At 41.8% G+C, this 15770-nt stretch overlaps 1 protein-coding gene across 1 annotated transcript in view; it reads left to right on the forward strand.

The window, feature by feature from the left end:
* The first annotated feature begins 5336 nt into the window (after positions 1-5336).
* The window catches only part of sv2a (synaptic vesicle glycoprotein 2A), a 31750-nt gene continuing 21316 nt past the window's right edge, over positions 5337-15770 (forward strand). Inside the window, exon 1 of the mRNA XM_026370056.1 lies at positions 5337-5457. The gene's annotated coding sequence lies outside the window, so the exon portion shown is untranslated. The remainder of the gene's footprint in view (positions 5458-15770) is intronic.

The raw sequence follows: 15770 nt of genomic DNA on the forward strand, positions 1-15770 counted from the left end.
AGAGAGACAGAATAACATTACAGTAGGTGTAGTCCAAAGTCACCACGTAGCTATCATGGCAGTGGGCAGTGACCAGGTTGTAGATGAAGAAACCAAGAGTCCCACATTAAAGAAGAGACTCGACATCTCCCTCATCTCACAGTTTACCCCCACCGACTCCCGTGCTCCTTCTCCGTACACTGCTGCTGCAAGATGCTGTATGGCCCATCGAAGTAACCGGAGGAGGATGGGCCCAGGCCTCCCAGCTGGCGGATGGACTTGCACATAGGGCAGGGGTAGTCAGACAGGCCCTCAATATCCTCGAAGGCCAGGTTGACGATCTGGTCGCAACAGGGGTCGCAATAGAGGTGGCCACAGGAGAGGCGCTTCAAACGGGCCTCATAGGAAATGCAACACTGGCAGTGTGGCAGGTCGGGGCCCAGCGACAGGGAGCCGGTCAGGGAGCTGCTCTCCAGGCTGCCGGCTTGGCTGGAACTCAGCTTGGTGGGAGACCTGATAAGAAAGGGAACAAGCAAGATAGAGTTTATATTAGTATATCAGTGCAAACTGAATACCTCTGTGTTTGAACCTACCTGACCTTACAGAGACTGCTGTGAGGTCATGTAAATTGCTAAGATGGGCTAACTAGTGAGTTTACCAAATGTAGATACCATGTAGATTTACAGAGGCAAGTAAGCAAACAATTTGCAGTTACCTGGCCTTGAAATGTTCAGTCACAGATATAAACAAATCATATACACAAACAATAGAAAATGAAACACTAGGCTGATGTTTGAGTGTAGAAAGAACATGTAGCACTATACACAGTGTGAAAAGACCACAAATCAGCATGGAGCCATCATTACAACGGTGAAGTATTGTGGAGGGAGTGTCATGATTTGGGGCAGCCTTGCTTCCTCTGGACCTGGACCACTTGCCACCAAGTTAGCTCGAGTGACATCCCAACATTATGACTGAGTAAAGCAATTCTGTAGAATAAGTAATGGTCCAAATTCCCCCTTAGATGCAAATCTAAGATTCAGCTACTGGAAGCTCTTATTTGACCAAATGTGGTTCAACCAGTTATTAAAAAAAAAAAAAACTCTGACTTACTTTTTCCACCATCACTCTGTATGTTTAGTGGGTGTGTTCAGTAAACACATGGAAGATAATGACTGTTAGATTAGCTTAGAAATATTATGTTGATATTTGTGTCTTTGGTGAAGATTTTGTGACCAATTTATGCAGAAAATTGCAGTTTGTTTCAAATCAGAGAGAAGCAACCCATCATCATGTTGGACAAATTAGAGTTGTTAAAGTTAACTGACCCAGTAATCCATTCATTAACTACTACCAGACCTTCCTAAACCAGTATGATGCCACTGGGCTGCAGACAGATGGGAACAGGTTTTTCTGGTGCACGCTAAAACAGATTTCATGTTGGTGTGTACAAGCAAATCCAGCAAATTCATAACTGGTAAAACAAGACCTGCTGATGTTGACAGTTGAACTTGGATGATTGCTCAATAACTGAAACTGTGCAGGTGTTTATTTATGTGCTTTTACATGGAGACTGTGCGTTCTGTGTCAGACGGTCCGCTGGTCCTCTACCTGCCACTGGTTCCCAGTATGACTGTCTGAACTACTTAGACATCATGCGAATGCTTCTTCTGAGGCATTTTAACTGGCAATAAAACCGTGTCTGGTGTTTTAAGATCCTGCTGAGCTGTTTTAACACTGGGATTTAGAGGATTTCACTGTTCTTAAGTTGTGTAACATAAACTGACCTTCAGTGAGAAAATGGGTGCAAATAATGATTCAGAAAACCTGTTGTCATAACAACTGTGAGGTGAAAACCACATTTCCCCTTCAGTGTTTAGAAACCTGGACCTGCCAAGATTTCTAATCTAACACAGCCCTTTAAAATGTGTCATCACAGAGGAAAAGACAGATGAAATCCAGGTGGATCGTTGCTGTTTGCAGTGAGAAATGATTATAATGACTCAAGAGTGGTGGATTTTAATATGTACAAGCAAATATTACAGATACATAAACATGCGCATCAAGAATCAGATCAACTGAACCTTAAAGACACAGACGAGCGAGTCTGTGATTATCAGCTCAGTTAGATGCCATGAAATATACATCGATTATTTCCACTCACTTAGACGACGATGAGTCTTTAAAGCAGTCGAAGCTGAGCGCTGCCAGGATCCTCCACAGCAGGTCCATGCCGGTTCCTCTCATGGTAAAATCCAGATTTCTGCGACCTGCTTTCTGGCGAGCGTCATATTCTAGAGAACACGACAGCCCCGAGTCTCTGTTGTCTTTAAATTCAGGACGAAACAAGCCAAAAAAATAAAAATAAAAAAATCCAAAGCTGCACCACCCCCCTCCTACGACACGTTTTTACATGTGCGAATGAAAAGGATGCGCCATCATCATCATCACCATCATCATCATCATCATCATCATCATCATCATCAGGCGTGTGAGGGGACGTAAACAAAGCGCTCCTTTCATTTCGAGCCTGTCTGAGCGCGTTTGAATGGCTTTCGACGGATTCTCCGGTTGTTTCTTCCCCTCTCCTCCTCCTCCTCCTCCTCCTCCTCTTCCTCCTCCACCTCCTCAGCAGCAGCAGCAGGAAGTGGACGCAGAGAGGCGCCGCTGAGGATCTGTTGGATCTGCATCAACCGGAGAGAGACGCACGGCCACAGAGACTCAAACAGGCTGTTAACGAGGGTTCAGCACCCACTGTATGAAGTAATATTAAATATCAACTCTGACATTCACTTTGAGATTTCAGTTTTGTTAGTAAAGCGTTGAGCTGTCAGCCAGTCATTGCTGCAAAGGACATGTTGTCATGAAATGTAAATTTTAACATTATTCTGTGCTCAGATAATCTTTAAAAATAAAATCTGACCCATTTAAAGACGTTTGACTGAATAAAACCAACAAAAGACAACAATAAAAAGGTGTGTGTGTGTTTCCAAACCGTTTCCTGACAGTGTACTTTCATAGTTTTGGACATATTAAATATTAAAAAGCGTCAGACTGCTGCAGGCACAGTGAACATTACCCATCAACGCCACCAGATGGAGCCAAGTATTTTACTTAAAATCAAACTCAAAAACTCAAGAGACACTAACATCATCAATATCATCTCATCATTATTTATCTTTATTTTCCCCCTTTTATTATTTCCAGCATTTGTATATGGTGCTGTGTGAGTGTTGCATATGATGACATGTGGTGTTAGTGTTGTGGATGGTTGATGCTCTGTGGTTTATTGTGTGAAGCCTTTTTATTGATTTAGACTTGTTGCGTTTTTCACTGTATCTACTTCTCTGTCAGTGTGTGTGGAGCTTTTTTTTTAAATATAATTGTGTTTCCTACAACTCATTACAGTATTTACAGCTGCAGATAAGAACTGAATGAGGCACATCATTAAATTAGCCCCAACTTCCTTATTGTATCCGATGAATATATGACCCTGCAGTTAATCGTACACAGACACATGCACTGCAGAGCCACGGTGTGTTTCTGGATGTATATTCTTGTTTGTTGAGATGATAATTGGGCGTGGCAGGGCTTCAGCCACGCCGGCTGTCGGCTGCTGCAGGGAAAAGTGTTGGTGTGATCGTCTGCTCTGCCAGATTACCAACAGGTTCCTCTGCAGAGCCTGAGGCTACACGGATGTTGCTCGTCTCCTCTTTTCTCTCTTCACTTCGTTCACTCTGTCTCTTTCTGACCTGTAGTAAATGTCACATGATGATTAGTTCACCTGTGCCAACAGGGGGTCTCTTAAAATGCTGGATATCTTCTGTATTAGTGAGTTGTGCAGTACAATAATGGACTTTTGAAGGTGAGGAAGACAATTATATGTCAGGGTTAAAAGTTGGTAGATGGGTGTGACAGTTCATTTCTTAACAAACCTAACTATACCTCTTAGTACATTGTGCTATAATCATTTTAAATTTGATGTTCATCTACCAATAATTTGCCACTCTGTCACTTTATTCACACTGCGTCACTGCTCCCCACTCTCAGACTGAGCCGGACAGAGGACGGGGTGGCTGTGACCTGCAGATAGCGGCCTTGTGGCCAGCTGATCAATAGATGACCCACAGAGACAATAGCAGCTGAAAGCCTGAAGCGACATGAAAGGCCTCATCTGATCTGGCTGCTCCAGATGACGTTCAGACGACAGCTGGAGTGTCAGTGGAAATCTGACTGAAAGATCGTTGACGGCACAGTGGAGGGTCGGGGGGTGTTACACACATATGTGACCATGAATGGTTTTTGACCAATCACAGGCAGCAATGATAAGATAAGAATGGACGTGTTTATTTCTTGGAATAATTAATGTTAGATCCAAGTTTTAATAGTGTGTTTTATAAGTTTGAAAAGTTGTTTCTTGTGCATTGTCATGAAAATGTTGCATTTTAAAATCACTTTTCCTATATCACACTTTAAAAGGTATGTGTTTGTAGAGGAGCTTCTTTCTGCCGGCTTCATTCCTACTGATGCTCTCAACTCGTCCAGTTCCTACATTTAAAAATATTAGGGAGAGTACGTTTTGTATTGAACCACTTGACAGATGCTTTTATCCAAGCGACTCCTGCATTAATAATGATGTCTTTAGTCATTGTGTCAAATACACTCAACATGGAATTATGAAGTTTTGGAAAGCTGGAGAATTACCTTGAAAGGTTTTGAAATTATTTTCAAATAAGTGTTTGCAAGAGACATAAGTTGCATGAACTCGAAAACAAATAAGAAAAGTGGTGTTCACACTCCTACAGGCTTTAATAGTGACCTAAACCTACAGTGTATGTTCTGTACTTTATTTCACTGAGGTGATGTTTCTGTTGCATCTTTACACAATTTTAGTTATTTTCCATCAGCGGGGTCATCCTTGTTGCACCCCCCATCCCTCCACCTTTATTCTAACATGGCCAATTGCAGGCACGAGCCCAAGCACGTGCAGGCAGAGGCTCGTCTTGCACTGTTTATTGCACCACCCGTTTGGTGCATATGGAGGAAACGACTCTCTAACCGAAGGATCCTCCAGTGCGCATTTTGCACCTGGCTGAGTGAATCTCATGTAACATGTGAAGTGAATATGTTTGGTCTCATTATCAGTGAAGTCACTCAGGAGAAAAATGAACCACCTTTACCTGCTCCGGGTTCTTCTACACAAGCAAACCCCCCTCTCACATCTGAGAGCAATGGTGCCTGCTGGAGGAGGGATGGGAGTGGAGGAGGAGGAGGAAGAGGAGGAGGCGTCTCCAACCAAGAAGGATGCTGTGTAGTAAGTACGGAGGGGGAAGGGGGGAGGGGGTGCAGCTCTCTGCTACTACGTCAGTGTACATCACAGGGGCACACAGGACCTTTTCGTTTCAAGTGCTCCGGGTGACTCCCTGCACAGAAAAAGAACCCCGGTCACCTGAAACGCGCCGACGCCGCCACCACAAGGTAAGAGAATTTGTGAACACCTTTAAATCCGGAATTTGGTTTTTAGCCTCCTGTTTAATACAGTAGCTCCCACAATTCCCTCATTTACGGTTGTTAGCATCACCGCATACAGGAGAGTGATGCCATTTAGCAATATGCTCGCGTTTGTGGTTGAACGTGGCACCGTTCACCACTAAAATCGAGTTCATAGGCCTGAGCTGCTCGACGCAGTGACCCCTAAACCTGCACCCGCGGGCATCAGTGCAACGGTGGAATCGTGGATGAGAACATATTATTCATCAATCATAAAAGGTAGAGTCAGGCTGGATTTTAAGATCCCTCATCCATCGCCAATCCGTTTGGCGAAATGCCTCCTTACTTTCGTTATTAGAGGTCCAGCGCGTTAGGAGCGATCACCATCATCCGTCCCAGCGCAGTGGGATCACTCAGAGGAGGAGGCGGGGAGGGAAGGACAGGAGCTTATTAGGTTTAAATGTCATTAAAGACGACGTACGAGTCGCTTCCTATCATCGACTGAATTCTGGCCATTTGTTGGTGGCTGTGGTCCCAGTGTCCTTGTCTCTCATCCGCTTTATCTTCAGTACACGCTCATTAATGTCTGTATCTGTCTCCACCGCACTTTTCTCAGATTATAAAAAAGTTTTCATGTTTATTTAGCGTTAGATTTTAATTTCAACAATTAGGGGGGAAACATAAAGGTGCCAGAGTAGCTGGGGATCCGGTCCTGCGTCGTGCGCCAGAATGACCTTGTCCAAACCCAGCGGGGAGAATGTGACGGAGAAAGAGTGATGTGCGTTTCTCTTCTCTGCATGTGATGTTGCTTTGCGGTGGATTATGTCAGTGGTGCTGAAACGACTTTGCCCTGAGATGGACGCTGTTTCACGTCTTTCTAAAACACTTTAAACTCTTGATTTGGAGGAGGAATAAGGTTACTCAACTTTGCGTGTCTGATCCGTTTTTGCAGCTCAGTCAGATTGTGAGCTACAGTGTTTGTGCATCCTGTCCACATGCAGAGTGGCAGTAAGGGGAGCAACCCCTGTGTCAAACCTGCAGGATGCTGACAGCCCTCTTTATGTGATTTATAGCTCTTGATGTACAACTCAGAGCCTGACAGGACCTCTTAATTAGCACATGACATCTGCAACAAGAGCACTGGTAACATCTTTATCTTCCATACACTCTAACAGCGTGTGTGAAAGACAGTTCTGAACAAAACAAGGCATGCATTGCTTTATTTTATTTTCTGGTTTAAAATAGTGATTGTTACTAGATCTTGACCTGATGCATGCAACACTCCCAAAACACTGCTCTATCCGTCATGATGCTAACTTTGTGTGGTGGTAATGCAGCATTGGTTATGTTATGTTATGTTATGTTATGTTATGTTATGTTATGTTATGTTATGTTATGTTATGTTATGTTATGTTATGTTATGTTATGGTTGGTTAGGTTGAGTGTCTCAGTCACTCAGAGGTCGTTGCAAGTTTAAACATTAATTGAGGATCAAACAGCGACTCTTCATAATCAGTGAATTGTTTAAATGTGGTTTTATTTATGACAATGCTCCATTCTTTTCTACAGTCTTTCAAAAAACTATGATTTGTAGTATAGTTTATGCCTTGAGCTATCACTCAGCATCACTCAGCATCACTCAGCATCACTCAGCATCACTTGGATCAACAAAAGCAGAATGACGTGAGTTCAGTGTTGCAGGTGAGGCTGACATTCCCATTTCAATGAGTGTTCACAAACACACAGGAGCTCCACTTGAAACCAGGAGGAGCTGAGGGAGCTGCTCTGTTTGGTGTTCTCATTTTCTGCTTGCTACCTCTGCTGATTGGGCCATGCTCCGGTCTGTCCACTGAGATTAGCCCTGTCACAAGTTACAACTCGCCGCTCCCTGCAGCTGGGAGTAACAGTGCTGGATGCATTAGCATTACATAAAAAAAAAGGCTGTGGCGCAGTAGAGCACAGCTCTCCACCTCAACTACCCCATCCGGGGGTTGTCAAGAGCAGCAATTAACACAGCTGTTTTACCATTTGGATCCGCGCTTCAAGGAAACGCTGGTTCATTTGTGCTGCATCGTTTGTCTAAAAACAGCGGCTTTGGGCTGGTGAAGCTGCTGAAACATTCGTCTCTGCTGAATATTTAGTGTGAGACTAGGAGGTGATTGATGGATATTTCCCCCTGACTCCTGAAGGGGCGGTGGAGGTTGAAGCAGCTCTCTGTTAACAACTGACCAGGTATTTGTTCCTCGCCTGCTAGAGGAGGTGTCTGTCCAGAGTCTTCTGCTTTTATAAACACATGCAGATGTTTAATATCCACTAGCGGCTTTTAATGCTGCTAATTTAACAATAATTCCACAAAAAGGAGACGATACAAAATTTAGCAAGATTTATCGAAGGGGTTATGGACTTTGGAACTGATAATAGGCCACGTAGCATAACATACGTTTACCAGATTAATGTTAATGTTAATCAAAAATGTCAATATTTCTGTCTAATTCCTCTGTGTAGTTGTAAATGATAGGACAATTTGATAAATACAGATAATATGGTTTTCAGAAATCAACAGGATATTAACTTGAGTCTTAACAGAGATTCACTTACTAAAGGTTTTCAGAGAAATTTTATTCTTAAAAACACTAATAAATTACCAGGTACTAAAAGAAATAGCATAAATGTCGTCACATCACAGACATGTCTGTAAAATAGATGTATCATCTTCACATTTTCTTTACATTATGAATGCTGAAGATACTTAAATATATTGATCATGAGTTTATAGACGATTAGTTCTAGTGACACCATAATTAGTACTTTTACTGTAATGAAAGTCATTTCAGTCCTAAGAAATTATTAATCCTGTAAAAATAAAGCATCTCCTCCTCTCTACGTCACTACTTTAAGGATCAGTGTTTGGTAGATTGAATTTCACACAGTAATGAAATGAAACAAACAGCTGTGATGCACAGGAAGACGAGAGCAAACTTATAGTGGCAACAATCTAATCCATACAACCTTAAAACCATTACACCCATTGTCTGCTGAGAGAAAAGAGCTGCAGCAGAGCAGCCATGATGACACTAGACAATTTTATTAATGCCAGCAACAAGGAGATGATGTTAGAGATGAAAATGGAACAACGACCAATTGTTTCATTGTTCATGTGTTTAGTCGAGATTGTGGATGGATTATGATTACATTGTGTACAGACGGTAACAGTTCTTAGAGGCATCATTATGACTTTATTAATCTTTAGTAGTACATTTTGTTACCTGAGGTTAAAGTGAGGTGATTAGCCTGTTATTTGAACACCTGCTGAAAACTGACAATTTCCCAACAAATATACAATTTGAGGTGATTGCAGTTCACACAGTTACCCAGTGGTCGAATGTAGACTGATGTGAGCTGTGGGGAAAAACACGTTAAACACACAGCTGTGCTGCCTCGTTTTTATCTACCCTGCTGCAGGTTTTGAACTACTCTTCTCAGCTGGCCTCAGTCTGACTCCCGTTCAGTGCATTTTGCAGTGAGCAAAGCCAAAATGGAACCAGAGGGCTGACGTCACTGTGTTTGACATGGTGTTGCTAGCCGTCTTGGTGCCACCAGGGTGATGGTGCACACTGAGATATCAGGCAGGGGAGCGATGACGTGACTCGTGTTAGGTTGCAGATTCTCCCAGAGGGGACTTGTGTATGTACAGCCCAGTGCCAGGGTGGAGCTATGACCCAGTAAGCCTAACAACTAATCATCACACCCTTCTCTCAGGCTGCTGTTATGTCCTCAGACTGAACAGGCTTGAAGCCACACAGGAACATGGTGCACTCACTGTGGTTGATGCAGAACTGGACCAAAGCTCTATGAGCATAAGATTTTTTAAAATCATATCAATACATCACTGCTGAGGGTCAAATCAACGCTGGTACCCCGTCCTTGTAGCCAGACAGAGAAACATGAATAATTAAAGGATCCTTCACAGCATTAGCAGGACTCCCCTGGAAGCTCAGACCACAGCAGCTGATAGAAGAATAATCAATGAAGATGGAGAAATGCTGGATGGATGGGTCCATTTTAAAGGACGATGAGTAAAAGTCAGTGTTTGATGTACTCTGGGACTGACTTTACCAATGAAGGGAGGCCCCCAACTCACACGGAGAGTTTATACTTTTATGATTATTGTCAAAGGGTTATATTAATTGATCTCTTTGCAGAACAACTGTGCCATTTTATGCAACACATTAACAGTATTATTGAACATGGACAATTAGTTCTAATAGTTATAGTTATAAAAGAGACGTTATTCTTGGGCATTACTTGATGCAGTTTTTGTTGTTGGCATTTATACCAAAATCCCAAATTAACACTTCCCCTTTAATGTGAACATACTGATGTGTATCATTTCACTATCTTTTCCTTAACCTGCCTAATGACCTTATTCAATTTAACCAAGTGCAAAGTTATTGATCTCAGTATAGATCAATACAGATCAATATCTTTAACAGGCTGGATAAACTGACCTTTAGATTGACTGGTCACCAGGTTTTCAAACAGCACATGTAAGAGTTTCCATTCCCTGGATGTCAGGTAAATTCCTAATATATAATAAAATTCCTTTATCGCGTCTCTGTCAGCAGTTTAAACTGTTTGTTTCCTATTGCTCAGCAGTCTGCACAGCCTCCTACAGTTAATATTAAACCATATATACAGACTATCAGCCGCCTCCTCTCCTTTTTCCACTTGGGTGAGCTGCTAATAAATGAACATATGGCTGGATGAAAATTCTACCTGCGGTGTGAACCCATCATGTCTGTGGACACTGTGCTTTATTTTGAGCGTAGGTGTTTGTTGACTTAGTCTGGGGAAAATCTTCAAACAGAGCAGGCGTGTGGGCCCTTGCTGACCAAACCAAGTCGAAGATATCAGTGCTCATGCTGGCGAGAGTGGGTTGGGAGGACTGACAGATAAATAGGCATATTTTGTACCGTTTTCCAGTTCTATAGAGGAAAAAAGGCCCAGAATAACCTGTAGCACACATATAAAAAAGTAGGTCTACATGAAACTGTACACAAAGCCAGTCGTGAGCCAGCACTGCAGTAAAGCGATTATAACGTATGCGTCACTGCTGTTACGGCTTAGCTGAAGAAGTTTTACTTTTGTCGACACCAGCCGTGACTTCATCTCCATCCACGCTGACTGTGGCGCTGTGTGTTGCTAAGAAACTGTAAAGAGTTTTGTTCGTGAGTGACATACAGAATCAACAAACAACAAAAATGAACAAAACCACTCACACCCACTCCCTCAAATCACAGAAACACAGACTGAGAATACATTTTTTATAAAGAAAATCCAGTGTTGACAATCAATCATGCTCTGATTGATTGTCCCTGAGAGAAGAGAAAAATTAAATGAGCGCATCGCAGTGAGAAATCAAAGATGTCCAGAGAAATGTCATTCAGCATTGCATGACATTAGCAGCCATCTGCAGCTCTGAGCAGCCACTACTGACCTGATCATTCCCACTTCACCATCTCTCTCTCTGAAGCACACGTGCTACATCCGTGTAATCTCTCACTTATGCACACTCGTTTTTCCTCTTTCACACATCTATATTCACGCTCACAAGGCTTCGCCGCTCTTGCACATCTCTGTCTCTCTAACTCGCTAACTACAGCATCTGTGCTGCCAAGTGAGCACTGAGATTTAATTCAGTGTGTAAATTAGTGCGCAGAAAAGGTTGGAGCAATATCACGAAACTACAGTATTGTCGTGGGTGATCATTTAAAACACAGTATGATGGTTTATGTTGTTGGATTTAATAACCTCCAAATAAACTGTAATTTTAAGGGATTTATCAAGTATTATTTTGTGATTGAATTTGCAGTGTGGTGATGTATATTAAATTAGGTAAATGTTCACATTTACATTTTCTTTGACCGCACAATTACTTGATTAGTTGAAATGAGCAGATGATCGTTCAGCTTCAGCCCCAGTGAAGTTGTTTGCATTTGTTTTTACATCTGAAGTCGTGTTAATCTGCTTGGTGAGAAGGTTGAAAGCTGAGGGTATATTTGGAGACAGGGCTGACTCATCCCAACAGCAAATGAAGAGCTGTTAATTGGATGCAACTTTAAGTGAGTGGGTTTATTCCTGTTTCGTCCTGGTTTTATTTGCGCATTTTGCCCAGCTTGCACTGCTGCATCTCCAGCTGTGGTCAAGCCTGCATCTATGAGCACAACAGGAATCTCATCTGTCTGTGACAAACGTGACAAATTCCTATGCTAAATAATCTACCTCATCACACTTAGAGCTACAGTAACAAGAACCTTTAGCAGGCTGTTTCACTTTCCAAATGAAAGTAGAAACTCAAAGTGTCATTCTAGCTCATATCAGATTTGATTGTGAGCATATCATGTTTTATGGATCATAGTCAACATAGTCTTCTTCTATGGTGACTATGTCTTCTTCTTCCTAGTCATCTTTTCTTGATGTTCTTGAGCGGCTTTTGTTTTCTCTTCTGTGCCGTTAAGGTCTTAATACCGTTTCCCTGCCATAGTCTGTGACAAGAAAAGCCTTTACTTTAGGTCCCATCAAGCATCTCCTGATCTCAGAAGCTTGAGTTGTAGTAGTTGTGTTGCTGTTTGTTTAAGGAACTTAGTTATCTTTGTAGGTTTACGAATCATGGCGTATACACACAGGAAATCTATATAAATTTTCTAATCTTATAAAGTTGACACTATGAATGTCTGCAAATAGTCTGAATACACATGTGTTCACCTGTGTACCAGTTCAAGTGAATCAAAGACAAACAACATTTGATTCTAAGCAACAATTTAAAATGTATTATCAGTAGTCATGTTTAGCAATAAGCAGCAATGTTTTCCGCCAAAGAGAGAAAACCCAAGAAAAGACTGTAGCTCTGCTTCATGCTGTCAGGAAAATCAGTGGAGCTGTGAGCGTGATGGGATTTCATCAGTTTATTCTGAGAGAGTTTTTTGTTGAGTCAGATGTTTAAAGGCGACGGTCACAGTGCTCTATATGAACTGATCACTGGTTTCTTCCTCCTCATCCATCTTCCTGGAGCCTTTAGCCGCTTGTCTTTTTCCCTGCCAAAAGCTGTCCACTGCTAAATGGCTCTTGTATTTCCACAAAATAAAAAGGCCCTGCTCCTATCATCGAGTACCAAGGCCTTGTGTAAAAGAGGAAATCTATATCCATTTACCAGACGCTCTTAACATCTCAGTTTAAACAATACAATAAAGACTAACAGTTAAATGTTCAAGGCTCCAGTTATGAGTATAATACATAATAATGCGCCGGCGCAGAAAGAACTGACTTGTTAGAGTCAGACTAATGTATCTTCAGTGGGTGCTGGAAATCCCCAGTGTTTGACTGTGAGACAAATAGATGCAATATAAGCACAGTATTCACAAATAAAATATATTGTAATGTATAATATTTCCACAATGCACAACTATACTGAAGAGTCAGACCATGTGGAAGACCAGTGAAGCTAAGAGCAGTTAATGATTCGAAGCACCAATGAACTGTTCACTCTATTTATGTAGATGGTTTAGGATGAACTGCCTTAAAAAGCTGGAGGGGACGTCACTGAAAACATCCAACAAAATAAAGCACAAGTCGAGGCAACACGGAAACAGAAACAACAACAATTTGATCAGAATCAGAGTTCACTATCTGAGTTAAATAATTACTATTACTAAAAAGCTTTCAGCCCTCATTGGCGAACAGATGCCTACATAAACACGGCCCATTTAAAATGAATATACAGTTAAATTCATATATATTAATCATTATATTTTCACTGGTGCGAGGAAATAAATCCATCTGCACAGTAACCCTTCATGCAGTATAAGCACACCAGGAAAGAATCTGTCATTCAGAGGTGGGAAGAGTCAATCAACTCCCACTCTCATCTCTGTATCTCCGGTTTGTGAAAGGCTAATCGGATGGTGATGGGCTGCTTCGTTGCATTCAGATGGGCCTCGAGAGTCTGTCGGCTACAAAGGTCGTGACTATGGTGATGAAGGAAGATGAACCAATTGTCTGCTTCCTCAGAAAGAGATAGAAAATTGATTGAGTCACTGTGCACAGATGCTTGCACTTTTTGAAATACACTTTTGGACCAAATTAGATCCTAGAATAGACTCACAGGAGCATTTGCAGAATTAAAAGCTGGAGTTTGACTTTTACTTTCTGCTCCTCTGCGATCTGTGATTGGCTGTGATTGTAAAAATAGCAAAGGGAATCTAATTCCATCAGCAATAGATGATCTTCTTCAATAGAAATATATTTATTTACTTTCACTGTTTAGCATTTGGTTGTAAAATACCCATGCTGCATTACATTATGTATTAACTGAGTAAATAAAGCAGAGTTAAAGGCGATCTAAACGGACCACTGACCAAACTGCTTCTCCTCAGGTTTTATATTAAGCTTGCTTTCGGATAGCTTGTTCTTAGAAACTCAGTTGTCCCAGCAGAGCTCTGGGTCGCGTGGCAGTTGTCTGTGTCTGTTCAACACCCTCGAGGCTACACAGGAAGCTTTCAAAGACTCCTTCCCTCCTACCTTCCCACTGCCTGCTATCCCTCCTCTCGATTTTCTTGTTACATCTGCTGTTGTTTTCTTCCTATAATTAAGTCACTGTGCACTATTCAGTTTTATAAACAGTTTGAAAACATCTAATGAACAAGAATAATGATAACAATTGTGTCATCAGGGTTATTTTAGTACATATCCAGTCTAATTAAACCCGTCCTGTCCGCTGTGCCCGATATTAATTACACAACTCATTCATTTACCGATCGCTACTCTGTCGGGTCAGACTGATCACTTCCTAGACTATGACACTAAATATAGGGCACTCAGAGAGCATAGTGGTAGCATTGTTTAATTAGCATTAACATATAGTATGTAACATACAAAAACTAATGTGTGTTTCCAGCTGACACAGGATGTTGGGGTGCGACATAGCTGAGGGAAGCCATAGTGGACAACGTGGATGGATGCTAAGCCTGCATTCACCTTTGTTGTAACTGCAGGCACTAGGACTGAGAGAGAGAAAATTAATATATTTTAGTTTTGCATTGCTGCTCATTTTGCTTTAAAATGCATGAAATTAATGGTTTTACGTGATGGGAGAGTGAAAGCAGCGGCTGCTCTACTGTGTGCTGGTTGATATTATACTGTATGTTGCAATAGCTTCTCAGATAAACTGCTATGTAAGAATTAGACCAGAAAAAAGGTTTTAAAAGCCACATAATTAAAGTTACGTGTAGCTGTTTTTTACAGTTTATTTTAAATGACACAGCAGTCAGGAAGAAACTGTTCTTGTGGGATGAGGTCTTGAAGGTGCACGGCCTCTTGATGGACGGGAGTTTTTTTAAATGTTGGGCCATATTCGTCCTTGCACATTTTAGGATTCTGGATTTGTGCAGGTCCTGCAGCAATGATGGCAGCCAATCACCCTCTGAGCCCATTGAATGACTGCTGCAGTCTGCTCTTGTCCTTGGCAGTGGAGGCAGAATACCAAACAGTGATGGACCGGGTCAGAATGGATTCATCGAGAGCCACCGTTAAAAATATTTGATTTGGACTCTCTGGCTGAAAGATACAGTTCTGTTTCACTACTGACCAAATCCATTGATCATTTAAGCTGCGAGTTAAAGCTGTAATATGAACAATTCATAGCATGTCAGATGCTCAGTGAAATACATATGTAAGGGTGTTCTCCCTGCTGTGTTTGTTTTGCCCATTCCCAGTACTCACAGCTTTTTCCTTGGCACAGTATGTCCCCGTCAGCAAGACAAGGGCTGCATCACAGTGACAGAGGTGTCAGGGAAAAGAGCTGAGTGGGGTGCTGATTGACTTGTGATGGCCTTTTTTCCATGGAAGAGAATATACAGTATGATTGAAGGAAACAGAGACAGGATATTATTAAATGATAAGGTTCACAGGTGCAAAGCAGAGGATGGCGCAGTATCGAAAGGCAGAAAGAGTGAAGCTGAATGAAAATATGGTAATGGATTCAACAAGAAAACAGATAAACTGGGGATCAATAAGAACAGTACAAGACCCATTTAGTGCAGTGAATGTTTCGTAGATGTGGGCAGATCTTTTGAAGACATGTTAATTACAGATGTCTGTTTCACAGTATGGTCCATTATAGGCCGATTCTCTTGTGCACCGCTGTAAATGCCACATTGATTTGTGCTTGGCTGAGGAGAGAGCTATGAGATAACTGCTACTAAGTCAATAAAGACTCCTGGGCTCCCGCACTTTGTCAGCTCCTT

Source organism: Anabas testudineus, chromosome 16 (assembly GCF_900324465.2).
Source record: "Anabas testudineus chromosome 16, fAnaTes1.2, whole genome shotgun sequence".
In the NCBI taxonomy this organism is placed as follows: domain Eukaryota; kingdom Metazoa; phylum Chordata; class Actinopteri; order Anabantiformes; family Anabantidae; genus Anabas; species Anabas testudineus.